The following is a 19,988-nucleotide window of genomic DNA, read 5'->3' as shown; positions in this document are numbered from 1 at the left end:
TGGTTAGAGCGTTGGACTCACGCCCACGCGGTCCCGGGTCCGATTCCCGGCCGGTGCTTCCCATTTTCGGGTGTCCACCCAGCGTCGTGAAGCAAACTGGGAAGTCACATGAATGAGAGACATGACGGCCACTAGGTCTAGTGGCCTGATACGCCTGTTAGTGACAGGCGACCCAGGCGCTAACCACGTGTTTGGCGCTAGGCTAGACGCAGTTCAGCTGGTTGCTAACAGATGGCGTTGGAGCGGCCCAGGCCCACAAGGAGTTATTACACCAAGTGGTCTTAGCTAATAGTTGTTTTTGCGTTATGTTAAAAATATTTTGAAGTAGTAGAATAATTTCTTAATCCTATCGTTACTATTTTTTTTTTTAGTTATGACCAATTAGAATTTTTATTATCCACATAGGAATAGTTAATTGTCTTGGACGGCACGGCATTAGCATGGCAGCTCTGATTAACTATAGCGTATACACTGATTTCTTTTTATATGAATCATACAGCTTGTTATCAGTGAATGAACAAAAGATTCAGTGGCTTCTGTTTCACTGGGGGCTTTGCCTGAAAATGTGAAAATTCTGCAAGATATTTCATATACTTTACTATAGCAAGTAAGATTTCGGGGGGAAGGGGGGGCTTAAGCCCGGAAGCCCCCCTAAATACGCTATTGAAAAGAGGTATCGATAGGTGTGGTTATTGTTAACCAAATTTTGTACGGTGGTTGGTACTACAGATATGTTGTAAAAGTAGCGCTTGTTTTCGAGTAGCACAATCTCGCACACTGTCATTTAAATTTTAAATTTCCGTTGGTTTTTGCTCTCGTATACTAAACTAAAGATCCTTACACGTCTGCGGAGTAAGGAATATAAAGCATTGTGCGTAGGTGGAACTACTGCTTTTTTTCCTCAAATTTAAATAAGTGGAGCAGATTTCAAATTCATGAAGATGTGACCTCAAATTACATTTAAATACCCACCAGAGGTCTATAATCCAGTCCTATCTCTGTTTCAGTACTAAGCAAAATCGAAGTATGTGAAGTGGTTGGTTCTCTTTGCCACGTGGTGAAAGATGCAGAATCTTTCGGTGACCAATTTTCCCGCGCGGAAACAGTATTCCATGCGTGTCAGTGTAATTTTTTTTATTTTTTATTTCCTTTTATCAAGCGAGTTGCCATGATTGTCCAGCCATTCATCCCCGTGTTGGACAATGAAAATGGGAAAGGGATGGATGGACCGTTAGTCGGACAACCTTGTAGTGAGGTCGTAAGTAGAGGTGCTTTCCCCATGAGTACGCTTTTTTTTCTGATTCTCTGTTGTTTCCTTGCCTAGCAGTTCTCCTCCAGACAAACAAACACGTCGTCGTCGTTGATAATCAAAGGGAATGAGGTGGACGTTTTTCGCGCAACCCAAGACGGTCATTGACATAACACGACTCGAACGCGCTGTTGCCGTTTCCCCAGCCACGACGACCTTGTGTCGGGCCTCTCCACTTATGCTTATGCGCTCCTCTCCTAGTATTTGTTAGTAGAGTTGCCAACCGAAACATATTTTCACTACTGATTTCAATTTTCAGCTGTCTTACCAATTCACAAACACACGAGAGAAAAATTGTATCATAAAATCGGTGATACATTAGTGAACATGCTATGAATATATTTGTCTCTTGTGGCGCTAAAGGAAACTCGTTTTGACACCAAGTTTACCTTACTTAGACTATGCTGAAAGGTTCGACCTTTAGAAATACCAAAAGTCGCGAATCAGTGTGTGACGCTTAACCGCGGTCAAGCTCAGGGTTCAAGCTCCATTGATTGATTGATTGATTGAGTTTTAAGTTTTATTTCCCGTTCAGCAGCTAGGCTATATGAGACGTGGACCTACTGATTAACGTGGAATCCGAACCACATGAGCTCCCGCCGGGAATTGAACCCGGGTTCAAGCCCCATTGAGTATAGTGAGCGAGACCCTGATACAAATTGGCCATTTCTGTAGTGTAACTTAATGTAAGAAACGTCGAGATGTGATTCCTGACACCGAGATAATCAGAAAAGGTCATATGAGCATATAGCATATTGGCAGTTAGCGAGGGCCGAAAGGGCAGAAACATCAAGTTCGAAGCGGCAGATATCGACGTGCAGAGAAAGATAAACGTACGTTCATCGGGGACATAGCAAAGCATGCATGGATTGGCGATACCCGTTCGAAGATACCTGAGTATGGCGAATAGTTGCATAGGCGTTATTGATACGCTGTTCCAAGTCGTTGACAGTAGTAAAACACGTCACACTTTTAATGTGGTCCCATAGATAAAAATCTAGTGTATTCAGGTCCGGAGACCAGGTAGGCCAATGCACTGGACCGCTACGGTCGATCCAACGCTTAAGAAATTGTTGTTCAACCACCAGCGGGCATTCACCCTGAAGTGCACGGAAACCCCATCATACATGTTCCACATGTTGCAGCAAATCATTAGGGGAACATTATCCAGTATCGGCCAGTGTATCTTGCAGGGAGATTAAATACTGTGCTCCATTCAGTCTTCGGAGTAGTATGTATGGGCCAATGAATTGATCATGGAATATACCACACCATACATTGAGTCCAAATTGGAGTTAATGAGTGATAATCATACCATGAAGATGTGCGTCTGTCCACATGTATGTTGTGCATGTTGACGATACCAATCTTTCCAAACTTGGCCTTGTTAGTGAACAATACTGGATGATGATTGTGGTCTGTTGAATGAAACATTGGCAGAATATTTCACGTGGTTGGAAATCCTCTTCTGTCATTCCCTGTATTCTTTGCAGATGGTATGGGTACAATACATTTTATATGATACACACCAGCCACACAGTAATGTGACGAACATGCGTCTTTTCGATTCAAAAATGATAGTTGCAGAAATACGTACTTTGAATGTCAGTACATTATTCTTGGCGGCATTTCAGTACGAGAAGTTAAAATAACACTGTTACTAGCAGTGCGTAGCAAGAGGGGTTTATAGTTGTAACAGTACGTAGCAATAGCTGCATTGTTTGTCACATCATCATGGATACTTTTTTTCGAACCAATTTTTCACTTGTTACGAATTTTATCACCTACCCGCTGCTACGCTCTCGATCCTAATGATTGCAAACGAAACTTGTAGTGTTCTTGTTTCTTCCATACGGCATAACTTTTGCTTCCTTTCCATTCAATTATTGCATGAACTAGTGCTTTAATTGCAACACTATGACCGGAAACATTGCTTTTCCAATTACTATTAGGGGGGGCAGTGGCGTATTTAGGGGGTTCCGGGCTTAAGCCCCCCCCGAAATCTTACTATAGTAAAGTATATGAAATATCTTGCTGAATTTTCACATTTTCAGGCAAAGCCCCCCCCCCCGAAACAAAATCGTAAATACGCCACTGATTGGGGGCGACTACAAATGTAGAGACAAAACTATTGGTCCAGTTTGAACAGTTCCAACACTTTAGATTGAAAACGTATCATTTCCAGCAACTTTGCTCTCTTTACGTTTTTTCCGTATCTGCACTCATAAAGTTGGACTATGGCAAGGTACTTTTTTTACACCCTGTATGTTACCGTATTTGTTCTATGACGATCAATGTTGAAATCAGATATTCATTTCTGCTACTTTCGGTTTGAAAATAGGGTTAATGTAGGAAATGAAACCTATTGTTGGGACGCAGAATCGATACCAAAAACCTGCGTCTCGACATCTCTTACCATTTTGCTCTGACACCTGTCGACGGATGGACATAACCGTTACAGACTTCCGATACCTATGCACTAAGGTGGGCCGGATTTTTTTTTTAACGAAATTTAAAACAGCGTCATGTGGAAAGTTGACTATAGACGTATATAGTGATTGGAGAAAATCGAGCATCGAACTGTCATTAAGTACCTGCATAAAAAGAACTTGACATCACAGATCATATGGACATGGTAGAAACGTTAGGGAACTCTGCGGCCTCGTATTCCATAGTGAACAGATGCAGTGGCTAGCTGAATTTAAGCGTGGCGAAATAGCATTGAAGATGACCCCCACAGTGGCAGGCCTTCAATGTCGACCATTACATTGAGCTCCTTCGTGGCTAAGCGGTTAGCATACGTGCCTTCGGCGTGGGAGACCCGGGTACAATTCCCGGTGGAGCTCATGTGGTTCGGATTTCACGTTAATCAGTAGGCCCTGTCTCATATAGCCTCGTTACTGAAAGGGACGTTAAACCCAAAATAAAATCAACTCAAGTTGACCACTACATAAAATGTCCATAAATTTTGACCTAATTTTGAATGACCGCAGAATCAAAATCCGAGAGACATCTGAGACTGAGAGTATTTCCTATGAGCGAGCACAAAACATTATCATAAACGAATTAGAGTTTTCTAAGATGTCCGCGAGATGGATACCCAAGTTGCTTTCAGTTGAACACAAATGCAATTGACTCACTCTTTCCCGTGATTGTTTGGAACTGTTGGAAAGTGATCCGGAGGAGTTTATTGGCCTTAACTACGGACGAGACATAGATACACCACCATGACCGAAATCAAAACAACAGTCGAAGCAATGGAAACGACCTGGATCTCCTGTCCCAAAGAAAGCCAGACAAGTTTTGTCGGCAAACAAGGTTATGGCATCTTGTATAACTATCACTCCAGTTCGCTTATGTATTATTAATATATTTTAATTCTATAACAAATCACTATATGAAATAGCATACCTTAGGCAAAGAATGGTATTTTAAATCAATATATTTAAAATTATATGTATTTTTCATCACCAATTGAAAGTATATTAGTACATAATGGCGTCCTGGTTCGTCTATATCCTTTTTTCCTCCTCCTCTTCTTCTTTGTATTTCTCATCGTTGCCAATAGCAGAAATTATACAATATCATTTGTTGTGCTCGTTGTACATATATCGTTGTATATAATGGCTCCCGAATTATAGGACTACTTAAATTATTTAATTTAAGGAAGAATTCTGGACCGTAATCACATCTATGTTATAAATGGAGTTATATTACTTTTTGAATTGCCCTCGTATATAGCAAAAATCTAATTCATTATTATAAAATTTACAAAACTTTATATTTTATCACCAAAGATATTTTATACTTCATTTTATAATAATTATATTATATTTCATTTTAATGTCGAAGAAAGGGCTAATTCGAAATTTAAATTCTTCTCTTAACATCCAATTACAGTTATTATTGAAGCCATTATAAATAAAGTATAATGCAACAGAGTTCTTTTGTTCGGGCATATCTAATACAAACATTTAAGACACCATTCATGTCATAAAACAGAATAAACATTACAATAGAATCATAACAATAATAGAATTGAATTGAAAGTGACAATGAAGAACATAATTACAATAACTAAAATTACATATAATAAAATTAATCAGAGGAACTGATACTACCAATATTAATTTGACTTAATATTTTTTCAGGAACTAAAGATTTAACAATTTGTAACCATTTACTTTTCGTACGTTGAGTAGGACACCATTTCTTTAGTTCGTCTATATTACGTAAACCTAAACGTTTACCAGTTTTAACATTATATAGTTCAAATACCTTAGGATTAATCTGTTTAGTACATACATAGGGTCCAGCATATAAGTCACAAAACATATAAATCCTCTTCAAAGATGCGTCACTTTGTGGATGCAAACGTACGAAAACAAGATCGTTAGTCTCTATTTTAGTTTTTCCAGCTTGCTGTTCTTCAATTTTTTTGTTTCGTGATTGGATTTTTTTTGTTCTACGTAAGTAGAATGGTTCCCTTATCTGACCTCCCTGAGGCGATATTATATTAATCGAGGCCTTTTACGCTGTATTACGGGCTTTTTAGCGTTGCGGTGTTGCCAAATTATGCCCTAAAGGGTTGAAATTCCCTATATTTTGTATATTTATAGTGTAAAACATGCAACATTGTAAGATATAATTTAATTAAATTTTGATATCAATTTAATTAACCCTTTAATCAAACTCCTATCAAAATGATTAACCCTTTAATCAAACTCCTATTAAAATGATTACCCCTTTAATCAAATTGCTATTAATTTATTCAATTAAAGATGATTTCGTAGAATTAATGTAATCGCGTATGATGATATACGTACCGTTATTACCTTATAGTACTATTTAATTATATCAAATTAACCCTTTAATTATTTTTATTGACTGAAATAAATAATATAATATTTACTTACCGCTGACATTACTACATCCATTGGAGATTTGCGATTACAGCGCCATGAAATTAGTAGCGGGAAAATTGGGCAGCATTTCCTGCATGCTGTTTTGAAAATGAAGGAATGAATGACGGGCATTCCTGAATCCTTGAAGCTTCTATTACTAGGCTATTGCCAAATATAAAAACTCTGAGAAATTGATTTTAGTGTTTGTTTTTGTGTAAAGTATATATGCTTTATATATACCCTTTGACGCTTGTGATTGTATTATTATTATATGCTTATGAATAACAGAAAATTATATAGAATTGATAAAGAACTTGATTTCTTCTGTGCAGAATATAAGTGATTGGTGCTGCCATCTGTTGTACATTTTTACATTTGAGGAGGATAAGAGAAATTTGTGTATGAAGCGGGTGAGATTTGATATGATTGGAATGAAATGCGCTAAGAAAGAAAATGAAGAGACATATTTACAGTTATGTTAAATCTTATTGATTCAAAATTGTGCAGGAGATGTAATATCCATTTTTTATCTTTGATTGTTGAATTATATAGAAAGGCATGTGTGACTGTGCTATTGCACATTTTGGCATTTTAAATTTTGATATTATTTAATACTGGTCCAAGGAGATTGATATTTGCGATTTAATGAGTAGAAGTATTTACATATTATTTAGATATAGACATACCGGTAACTTTTTACTTTTTGTTTTAACTTGTTGGATTGTAAGAGGAATACACAGCGCAGATTATCTTACTTACGAGACTTAATGTTGACGGTATTGGCATTATTGTGAAGACAAGAAATGATTGAGGAAGTGTATATTTGGGAGTAAGCTAGTTGTTATTTTGTTTTATTGTGAAATATTATGGAAAACCTACCTTATGTGCACACAAATTTTACAAAGTTGGATTTAGCTTTTTCGGTGATACATACTGTTAACGCATACCGGAAATGGAATACGGATTAAGATTGATTTTAAGATAGAGTGTACTGATGACAGAATTGTTTGCAGAATGAACATTTTATGCTTGGAACAGAATGTGCTGTACGTTATATATTTGATTAAACTTAGTATTTTAGGAATAATATTACCTTTAGGAATACGTTACTAACCATATTTAAGAAAAGTGCCATGATACATTATTGATCTTGTGAATTAGCTTTTACTTTGTATGATGCATTGAGTTACTGAACGCTAGGCATTTGATTTAGTTTTTGTTGATGCTGTTGGCATTGAATAATACTATAGGAATATCATTTTTGACTCGCTTTGCTATGTTATTTTAATATGCATGTATAATTGTTTATTTTTATAACTACATCTTAGAAATTTTGTTGTACTTATGTAAGAAAATTGCGTTGTATTTTTATGTACGAGGTTTACATTTAGTTACACGAATAAAATAGATGATACGATTAATAATTTAAAATGATTTGTTTGAAATACTATTTGGGTTTGGACATTTATGCCCATGTTATTTTGTGACGTATGAGGGATGACCTCCCTTCCCTTTTGCTGAACAGATTATTTGATGAAAGAAGGGGAAAGGATAGGAGATGGAAGGAACTGGCTTGGAATTTGAATATTAGGTATTATTTTGGCATTTACGTGGTATGAATGAGGAAACTCCAGGAAAAATTACACAGGCAGGTTGTTAGATTTTTTTTTTTTTTTGAGAGGCAATGAACATGGGACCATTTGTATTGAAGTTGAGAGCGCTTGTGACATTGCTATGTGTGGACACAATTTTTTTATTTGTGAACGTATTTTTTATAACTTATATGCATTTGTTTGGATAGCTTGTATTGTATGAGATGACGCTCCTGGTGAGCAGAATATTTGATGAAAGGGAAGGGAAAAGAAAAAGATAGGAGAACGAAGGAAGTGGCTTGAAATTTGTATATTAGGTATTATTTTGGCATTTACTCAGTGTGAATGAGGAAACTCCAGGGAAAAATTACTTAGGCAGGTTGTTAGACTTTTGAGCGGCAACGAACATGGAACCATTTGTACTGAAGGTGAGAGCGCTTGCGAGAATGATTTTGGGGACACATTTTTTATTTGTGAAGCTATGTGTTTATGATTTTATGTATTTGTTTGAATAGTTTGTAGTGTATGAAGGATGACGACCCTTGCCGAGCAGATTATTTGATGAAAGGAAGGAAAAGGATAGGAGAAGGAAGGAAGTAACGCGGAACTTGTATACTATATATTATTTAGGCATTTATTCGGTATGAATGAGGAAACCGCAGGAAAAAATTACTTAGGATGGCTGTTTGACTTTTGAGCGGCAACGAACACGGGACTACTTGCACTGAAGGCGAGAGCGTTTGCGACAATGCTACACGAGGAACAAAATTGATTTGTGAACGTACGTGATTATAATTTTATGTATTTGTTTAGAATGTGAGGAGAGGAACTTTTATTTTCTACTATTAATATATAAGATTTGTAGAAATTATGGATGAAGGATGTAGTGTGTATTGTGAAATATTTGAAACTATTGAAGCGAATGTTAGGGGGATATGAAAAGTCGATATAGTGACTTTAATATTTTGACTATAATTATTTAGGAATATATGTAGGAAGATGAAATATTTTAGTTTTATATTTGGAGGTGAGCAGAACAGAGACCAGAGCATAGCGTTTGGTGCCGTGATTTTTTACTGAATTAACTATTTGTCAGTTTAGTGCCATTGATTTTGTTTGTTATGCTTTGTCTTGGCTTTGTAATGAATTTGTGGTAGGAGTAGATATAACTGGTTGCAGAGCGACGATACAGAAAACATATAGAAATGAAATTATGTGCGTATATTTGTAGGATTTGATTTTGGCATATACACTGAGAAAAAATTACGGATAAAAAGTACGTAAATTCAAGTGATTTTTAGGACCTTTCGTAAGAATGACTTTCCAACATTACCGAGAATGTTAATTGTTCTTGTCCGTTGTACGTATATTTTCTCCTTACTTTTCCAGATAAAAATGATGACGTCAGAACTTATTAAAGATATGACGTCATAGTTAATAACAGTAATAATGGAGCGACACCATTACCGGTCATGTTAAAACTCAAGTGGAATGGAAAAATTACAAAACAGGAATGTTATATTTCCAGGTGTTGCTATACATTTATCGAGGCAAACGTGAAAAAATCACATGAAGGAATGGTGGAAACTCCGTCCGTGACTGCATTTAAATCTGTATGTGGAGTCTTAAGCACTGTATAGTCCAGTTAAATCTGCATTCGCTACTGTGAAAATGCCATGACGAAAGGATACGAATACATGCTTTGACTGTATTGTTGTCCTTATGCATGGACTTTATTACCATAGTATAATGAAAAGCTTGCAATCAGTCAGGGACGAAAGTAATGAAATTAAGACTAAAACCCAATCCCGCAATGTCTTTTCCCATGTGTATAAAGACAATTTCTCTAAGCAGCGTAGTAAAGCTTGCAGTAATTACTGCACAAAAGTACTGATAGAATGTAAACTCCACTGCATAGGACTGAAATATACTCCTTCGGAATGAATAATTGTACGTACGCATTTTGAAGAAATTATATTAGTTACTGATCATTTGGATAATTAGTACATCCACTATAGTTCATGTAACAGGAATTCCTGCAAATTATACGTATACTACGGACTTTATGCCATAAAAATTGGTGCTGGAAACATTGCATCTAGGAAATGTATACTTACAGTACGTACAAAATGCATGTTTTCAGGACAAAAAATCCAGGTTCTCCTGATGAAATAAAATTACATAACATGCAATAAGTAATTACTTCCGGACTTTGTGACATACCTTCATGTAAATATGTGCCTTCTGACCGTGGAAAAATAAATGATTTCATGGAAATATCTCTGTATTGTAATGTAGTCATGTACTTCCTACTATTCTTTATACGTATGTTACAACATTGCTTTCCATACTGAAGTTAATGTGTGCAGGATGCTTCAAAACCTTTAAATCATTGAACTGCTTGGAAACCATCAATAGTGTCTTGAATATTGTGCAGGTTAATGACACTATTTAGTTCGGAGAGTAACCTTTTCTTCAAAGTAAATATATTTAATTAAAAAAAAGTAATTTTGAAAAATATTGTAAAAATCGATACATTCCTTACTGCAGTTGGAAAGAATATTTGTAAGTACACAAAATTCTGGCCTTTTGACTAGCAACCGGTGCTTTGTATTACATAATTAAGCATTGTATGTACCTAGTTCAAATTATACATACCATTTCAATGCAAATTATGACTTCAAGTAGAATCAACTTCGTCAGGTACACACAATGTTTAATAATGTTATTTAAAGTACTGGTAGCTAGTCAAAAGGCCAGGATTTGGTCTACTTACAAACATTCTTTCTAATTACCCAATAGAAAAAAACTCGATTTTCATGAATGTTTCTCAAAACTCTTTACCAATTGAAGCACCGAGCCGAACAACGGTATATGTTACATTTTAGTGCTTTCAAGAAAACCTTCCCGTTCTTTCATGCAGGCACGTTTAATTGGCGCTATTTTGCTTCTATTACTCCGATAAATGTCGCTATCTGCTGATTTTTTCCCCATTGTTCTCCTGAAATATTCTGCAAGTTTTTCTCGTACTTCTCGAAATCTAAAATGTAACGAATGTCGTTGTTCGGCGTTGTGCTTCACACTGCTAATTCTTGACACTTCTAAAGTTAATATATTTTTTTTTAAAGAAAAAAGTCAATTTCCAGCGTCAATATAACATACACAATAATTCGACATCATTGAGGCTTACTAAACAGTTTGATGATTTAAGTTTTGAACCATCCTGTACACATTAGGTTAAGTATGGAATGTAATATTGCAATGTACATATGAAGAATAGAAGGAAGTACGTGGATGTATTACAATATAGAGTTATTTCCATGAAGGAAATTGTTCACCATGGCAAAAGTGCACATATTTACATGAAACATAGTCACAAAATCTTGAAGTGGTTACAGTACATAATGTAAATTTATCTTATCAGTACCTGCTTTTCTGTACTAAAAAATGTACAGTCGTGTACAACAGGTGATAATGGGACGGTGCCGTGTTCGGGGAGTATGTCGGATGCACGTGTTTCCCATCCAAGGCGGAAAATCGTGTTCCGGGTCATCCTAGCCACATGGGGCTTAGCGTTGTTCTGTAACAGGAGAAAAACTTTGCGATTTAGAAGTGCTGGCTCCACAGTTTTCAGGTTTTCTTCAACACGCCTCAATTGCTAACAGTACACAGTTACATTGATGCTCTGATCAGCTGGTAACAGTTCCAGATGCACGATGCCGCGAGCAGTTCACCAATCACACAGAAGAATCTTCTGGTGCAGTGCTGGAATCAGCTGTTTGGAACCAGTTCACAGGATGCTAACCATTGATGATAGGACCGTGGAGCTTCGTACAGGACGCACTTCTCATCACATGTAAACACCCTGTCCAAAAAATGGCTCATTCCTCAGACGAGACAGCACAGAAACACAGGTGTTTGCTCGCGTTGCCTTCTGGTCCGGAGTAAAATCATGTGGACCCGTCGACCCAACTTGTAGTACTTCCCAAGCTGATGGAGATGGTTTCTCCGCCAAGCTGCCGAATGATTTCTCCACTCATACTGAATTGTAGTCCCAGTTCCTCACATGTCTGGCCATTGTTCTCAATTGCTGCCTGAAGATCTTCATTTTGTACATGTGTTGGACTTCCGGCACGTGGTGCATCTTCGAGTGTTTCGTCACCGTCCTTAACTTGTTAAATCACTGCTGCACTCTCCGCGTAGTTATGACATCCTCGCCAAAGGCCTGGCATATTTTCTGTCCCGCTGCAGCAGCGTTACAGCATACACGCCCTTATTACGCTCTGTAGAAGACCCATGTTCACTCTGTCCTTATGTAAGTTCACGGTGTAACTGAACTACCACACCGCTAGTATGTTGGATATACCACACCAATAACTGATCTTCGCTTTATCTCCATTGGCATTCAGTTCACGGTGTGAGAGCCAATGAACACAGACCTCCACAAAAAAGCGACAGAACTTTCTTGGTTACCTTTATAGTTAACTGCCTTTTCACCATATGTAAATAGGAGATATATACATATGAATTTAAGAGAGCAATTTATATGTCACTTCAATGCTTTATTTGCAAAACACACACACACATATATATATGTGCAGTAGACAAGTATAGCTTCCATTAACCATCAAACATATGTAACAATCTAAATTTATAAAATATCCAAAACTACACAACACTTCTGTTGGTAACCATGTCAAATGGATGTCTATTTAATCTGTACATAAATACAAATAAACATTGAATAAGCTAGTGGTTTCCATATGTCTGTACGATGTAAATGGAAGAACACGTGTGCAGCATATAATTTACTGGTGTTTTTTTAAATAAAATTTTTTGTGCTTATTTATTTCACATGTATTTTATCATGTCACATCTGCTTTTACAAAGAAAAATACTTTACCAAGAGTCCTTATACATATATATTTGGTGTTTACTCCTCTTCCCTTGGGGCATCTTCTCATAGAACAACAGTACACTTGTATGGTCTTAAATTCTGCTTTAATACTACTGTACGTTTGTCTTAAACACCATTCTGAAACTACTACAATTTTCTCACATTTACACTGAAATGATAACAGTCAGTAGATATATTTAATTTTGAATACAGTTGCTTTGTATTGAGGTTATATATTCTCTTGACGACAGTGCAAGACGTTGTGAAACAAAGCATTTTCATCATTGAGTTCCTCCTATTGCCCTTATTATGGGCTATCCAAGCACTTAGATGACCTTGTCGATGTTGGTTAACTTTAAACAGTTCAAGTCATCCACTTCTTGACACTGTTGCTGCATATCTACCTACTTGATACTAATTTCAGCCACAATAAATTGTGTTTCACTACAGCAGCAGCCATGCAGTATTTTTCTATTAGTTTTTAACCATTACTGCAGTTTTTTTCTTTCTTTTTTTTTTAATAAATCACTGTATCAATGAACTTCCAAAAAGTCACAGGTTTAATATAAATTTTACTAAAACGTCGCATTTTTATTATTTACCTGTGTATGCAGTGCATATATCCCCCCTCACCTGAAAGCATTTTCAAAGAGGGCAATTGTCCATCGATCTCTACATTTTGACCTATTTCCAATACTAAAGTCCTGTGATCCTCTTTTTTTTTCTTGGCTATAATATTCAGAGTATAGTTTAAGTAAAAGCATTGTAATGAGTTTTAACGATGTTTGTAATTAATTTAAACCACATAGTGAATATTAATTAAAAATGGCTACTTACCATGAATCCTCCCTTGGAAAACCTAAATATTTTTCATATGTTTCGGAACTCGCAGCTTGTTCGGAAGGAACCAGCTACGAGTTCCGAAACGTATGAAAAATATTTAGGCATTCCAAGGGAGGATTCATGGTAAGTAGCCAATCTTTTGTTAATTAAGAATCATCCTCTCTTGCGCTCATATAATTATATAGTGAATATTTTAGGGAAGAAAGAAGATAACCGGATTGCAGTCTATAAATTGGTTAACATGTGAAGATCGATGGAACATTACCTGCTTCGAAAATGCTCTCAGATGAAGGGCGAAATATCAGCAAACTATACACAAGTAAATAATAAAAAAAGCCACTTTTTAGTAGTTTCGAAATAGTAGTAAGTATATAAAGATATACAATAAGAAACCTCGTAAGAAGGATGATAGAATACACTTAAAATTAATTAACATCGACAAGATCTTCTGTGTGAGTTGACAACCCATGCAAAGGACGATATGACTTCATTAAAATATTGATGCTTAATAATATGAATTACAGGTATGAAATATGATTACTTAGTAACACCATTACATAATTATTCATAAGAATATACTGTATACAGAATGATAACACTGATAATTTTGAGTTTCTTTTATGTTTACACAACAATCAGTTTACAAGATTCACCAATTTCAAACTGTTTTCTAATCAATTGGCCATCGAAGTGTAATGTATTTTACACCATCAGTCATCACTGTGTAAGTGTGTGGCAGTGGTGTTAACAGCTCATCATACTTTACAAACAGATGGTTATTTGTTACACAGACCTCGTAAGCAAAAACATGTTCATAGAAGGCAATCGTGTCCAAAGCTACACAGGAAAAAATTATATCATCATCATGAATTATAATGTCTTTTACTTGACCAAAAACAGGAAGTCCATTGGACAATTAAAACTTCCTGTGGACTAATGTATGTGCCTAATACCTCAAAATATTGTAAACGCTTCTAATCTGTTTCAAACCCGTTTAGAGGTTCTATTGAGAGAAGTTCTTCAAGAGCTAATTGAAACTTACCAGGCAACTCTTCTACACCTGCGTGCTCTAAAACCATTGCTTGTAAAGATCTCTTCACATTGTGACTAAATAAGGATTTCATTCCATCAACCACAACTTGTACAGGTGAACGGCTAAAAGTTGGATGTGCATACAGTTTAGAAATGAATTTACTCATATGATCCTCCACTACATTTTGTACTGTATCGTTTGTGAAAACTTGACTACTTTTCTCTACAACAGGCTGTGACAAATTACCACGTGACTGCAATAAAGTTACATCACTGTCTGCTAACAATACACTACTACTCCTATTACTACATTGCTTTTTATTTTTATGTACATTGGATATGTGTCTTTGCAGTGATCTATTATATGAAAAATACCTGTAACAACCCTCATATATACAAGGAAACATGGTACCTCTTGCCATATTTTTGCACACATTTCTTGTATGATATTGAATATCAGATGGACGATTGAAATTCTTTTTACATGCAAAACAGGTAAACATTATGTATCTTTATTGTGGTTCACTTATGCCTAAATCAGACATGAGACACCGAACACCTTGCATCATTCTATCATGAACTGTTTTAATACCATAAAATCCCCTTTGCATTAACAACCAGACACTTTCTGACTCCTCAGGATACCTAGCACTAGTAGCATGAAAGATTTTGAAACATGTGTCAACAGCGCTTTGTAGTGAATTGAATTTGTACAAAGTGTTCTCGACGACGACATAGGAACATGTAACTGACGTTATGTCCTCACCCACAAGAACAACCAAAGGCTGAAATGTAGCCCCCAGTTTTTGTAGTTTTTCTTTCCTCTGTTGAATTGTGTTCTGCAGGTGACTGTCAGATGTAATGTGTGTGATGAATCCATCACGTATTTCCAATTTTGATGGGCGCCATGTTGTCCTCTTACAGTTCCTCTTGATGGGTACCACAGGTAGCAACAGTGGCAGACAAATCAGAGCAACATTTGTCTTCACGTCAGGTGAAATGTCCTCATCTGAAATCAGTAAATGGTGAATTACATGACAGGTCTCCATATAAGTGAGGTCATTTTTATGTACTATCTGTGGCACATAAATGAAAACTTAATTCACTGTTATACGAAAGCAATTAAATAAGATGGAGAGGATGCTGACTCGGTAGTAACTTCAGTTTTACACACTTTACAAGCTGTAGATGTTTTAAAACTTTTTTCAACAGTGCCAATGATATGTCTATGTAATCAGATTTGTGGACTAAGTTCTCTTCCATTCAAGACTTCCTACAAGAAGTTGCAGTGCGTAAACAAAAATAAAGGCCAATTACGCACTACTTTTAAAACCAAAAACATGTCAATATCATTATGTGGCACTTCCCGGTGTGAGGGACGCTTACTATCTACCGATTAAGCTCAATACTTTTGTTTTCTCTCAAACGTCTATATAATAGTTTATACTCTATGTCTTGCAATACTGTAAACTTTGAACTTAAAATGCGATTTTCGGCAAATTCATAATTTTCAATTTAGCTGAAACTTCGTAGAAACACGTTTCATGATGTGTACAATTAAAATCAAGCAAAAGAAAATGTTTGATTTTGCTGTTCATAAATAACATCCGCTTAATAGAGTATCAGAGGAACTGTTCCAAAATTGCCTAATTTTCCCGTTTGCGTTGCGCACATACAATTTGATGTGAGAAGAAATCGTGGCCTAAGACCTTCACATATAAATAATGGTGGCCATAACTAAGAGTGAAAGGCGCGCATTTGATTGACATATTTTTTTGTATATCGCTCAAAAGAGGGGGCGCGCTCCGTTAGGTTTTATGCAAATGAGATTACACATTGAACTCGACAAGCACCATGAATTTCATCGCACTCGAGTGTGCGGAACAGAGAAACAAATCGGGTCAAATTCAAGGGACGTATGGTCTTCTTATAGATGAAATAAGTGGAAGCGAATGCTAGTTAGGATTTCGCACATTCTACACCATATCTTTAAAAAAAACATTGTTTGAAGAAACAAAATGATCATTGCACTAGAGTAACACGTGCTATTGAAAGGTACAAAATGATTTATTCATTACCGGAGCTGTAGTACAAGGTTTTCCTTACTCCCAGTACCGCTCAGGCAGTTGAGGTGATTATTATGTACGACGTAATGTATTATACAAAAGTACTTGTACATAAGTATGCAAAAGGGTTTAATTGCCGATTTCCTCATCCTCTGACGAATGGTTCATCGATATCGCTCAAGAGCCTAGATTCGTCTTCTTGTGAATAAAATAGTCTTCTTGTGGATGTCTTCGGACGTGCTACATTTCTTTGCCCATTCCTAAGTACCAAATAATGAGCATGACATGGGCACAACATCCAACTCTCCATGTTTCATTTGCACATTGACAAAACTATCCTATAATGCAATCGTCCCCACCCGACCAAGATCGCATAAAACGAAAATGCAGTACTTTAACCGATTACTGCGCCTTGAGTGGATATGCGCACGAACAACGTAAGGTGTTTGATTCATATAAAGCCACTCTGAGCATATGACTTTGACTCGATTTGTTTCTCTGTTCCGCAGGCTCGAGTGTGATGAAACTCATAGTGCTTGTAGAGTTCAACGTGTAGTCTCACTTCCATCAACCTTCAACGGAGCACGCCCCTTCTTTTGGGCAATATACAAAATATATGTCAAAAATATGCACGTCTTATGGGCATTTTCATTGTATTGTTGACCCATTTTTGGTCATGTTTCACTGAGCTATGCCCACCATTGTTTATATGTGAAGGTCTTAGACCACGACCTCTTCCCACACCAAAGTGTATGGGTGCACCGAAAACGGGAAAATTGGGCACTTTTGAAACTGCTCCTTTCCCTCTGGTCCCCTCCAATGATGTTTTAAATGGGTTTGACTAGGGTGACCAGATTCTGACAAGTGAAAAGTAGGACAGAAGCATAATAATAAATGATAGCCTGTGCATCGGCAATACGTATCTCTTTGTTTCATTTCACGTTAACCTCAAGGCAATCATTCATTTTTAAGAAATCAACACATCTCCAAATACTTTCATGTCGAAATACAAGATTGTTGAAAGAATTTCAAACAATTTAATGGAGTATCAACAAAAACAATAAAAAAAGGTCACGATTGAACTATAAAGAATTTTCTCTCTGCCTATTCACAACAATGTATTTAGACAAGAAATACTACTGAAAGAAGCGCAAATACTTCACACTGCAAGTCGCAAATAGATGAATCAAATTTATTTGTACTATAATCAAATAATATCATTTGCATTATAATTAATTAGACACATAATTAATACATGCGCTTGTAGTTTATTTTTATGAACGTATAGTGAAACTTCGTTTAGGGCTAAAAACTTACTTTTTAAAATTGATTTTCAGAGCCTGGGATTATTTTAAGAAATGACAGAAAAAGACTGGCACGAGGAAACTCCAGTTAAATTGATTGGCGTCACTGCTGTGACTTGAAATAAGTGACCAATCCTGCCTTACCGACATCTCAACAAGACTTTCTCAGTAAAACCAACTGCATTACAAAACAATGGTTTGTCGATTGTTTTATTTTCCTAACAATAATTTTTTGAGCAGTGTTGAAAAAAAAGTTTATCATTCAGAAAAAAGTGCCTATGATTCGATATGTTGTGAATAAAGAATGAAACATTAAAGTATTGCAAATAAATTTAATCAGGACTTTTAAAAAAAGGACAAATCTCAATTTTCTAGATGTCTTTGGAACACACAGGAAAGCTATTTGAAAAATAATACTGTACTGCGAAAATCAGTACGCCTGATCACCCTAGGTTTGACTGTATTACAAAAATAAATAGTGCTTGAAGCACTGTACTTACCATGAATAGCACAGATGTACGGTGCTGAAAGAGAATGTATTTCTTTCAAATTTCTTTTCAACTCCAACAAATGCAGAATTTTGTCTTGAAGTAGAACAATTCTGTTAAACAAATTGTCTTCAGTACCAGGGTAAAGGAAGGAGTAGTCCTCCAACAGCTGCAAAAAGAGCAACATTGTTAGTAGTGAGGTATCACGATGAAATCTTAAATATGAAACAAGTGTAAATTTCTCAGTAATGTTCCTACAGGAATGAAACATCAAGTTTTCCTATTCATTTTTCATAATAGTAATTAACGCATTAAAAGATAAGCAACCGATGTGTCAAACATAACAGGAAACAGGCAAACTTTTTTCTTAAAAAAATTAACCATTTCTGTACATTAAAATTACCTGCTTAAGTTTCTATTTTTCTTCAATATTTTGGTAATATACTGGAACCCTTTTCTGGAAGATTGCTACGATCAACATTCAAGTTGTGCAAAGCTCATGTAGGCCATTCTAAGTTCACAATGACTAAAACCAATCAAGTTCACATCCACTAAAAACATATGAACCTTTTGCCATGGCTCTTAAGAACAATAAATAAATAAAATAAAAAATAAAAGACAAAATTTCACAGCACCAGCAAGCAAGTGCAAGGAGACTTCAATTTTAATCTACAGACATAGTTAATTATTTCTATGTGTCTTTTTTTTAATTTCTCACTTTCAAGTGGTTCAAGTTACCAAATTGGAAAGAGAATGAAGAAAATCAATTACAAAACTCGCATTTTTTACACAATGTTACAATTCAGCAATTTTACATATTCACAAACAACCAAATATAATAAGATGAAAGTAATGGTCAAGGAAAGTAAAATCTACGTATCAAATCAAGACCACATCGTACCTTTCTCTAGCAGAATACATGATATAAAACTGTAGTATGGAAGGGAGAGAAATAGAATATAAAATACAATTAACATAATGTATATAGCTATTAACAGTCAAAATTTTGATGCAAAAACTTTAACTAAATCTAGCTCTCACAGCTTAAAACTGTGCCTGAGCGCAATTATGGGTGGAGCTGTTTCCTTGTGATAGTGGTCTGTACACATGTAAATCTTACATGTTTTTCCCCACCTCATTATTCGACCTATATGTTTTAATGAGGACAGCGTTGAATTGAAATGAACACGTGTTTTGTGAAAAATGAGACACCTCACTCAGTTATTAAATACTTTGCAATAGTACAGTAACAGTGCACTTACCAATGTATAACCTTGTGGTGTTTTCAAAACAGGGTACAAGTCAAGGTAAGCACCAACCGTCCCAGGCTGTTCCAGGGCTTTTAATCTAGCTTCTGCTGTTGCTCTCCAATTATCGCACACAACATGCCAGGGATCTAGTGACGTTCTGAGCCACTGTAACTTCTCATCTATTACTGGGTCTGGAATGGGTTCTTCAACAATGTCTGTGTCGTCACCTAGTGAAGATGTAGGTGATGCAGAAGAGGACCTTCTACTTGGAATATCTCCTCTCTTTCTTAGAACTCTTCTTCT

General features: G+C 36.1%; 1 protein-coding gene across 1 annotated transcript in view; it reads left to right on the top strand.

Moving 5' to 3' along the window:
- The window catches only part of Zip48C (Zinc/iron regulated transporter-related protein 48C), a 488,892-nt gene that overhangs the window by 122,366 nt on the left and 346,538 nt on the right, over positions 1-19,988 (top strand). The window lies entirely within an intron of this gene.

This window comes from Thermobia domestica, chromosome 3, assembly GCF_964235325.1.
Source record: "Thermobia domestica chromosome 3, izTheDome1.hap1.1, whole genome shotgun sequence".
NCBI lineage: Eukaryota > Metazoa > Arthropoda > Insecta > Zygentoma > Lepismatidae > Thermobia > Thermobia domestica.
This window is presented reverse-complemented; position numbering and strand designations above follow the sequence as displayed.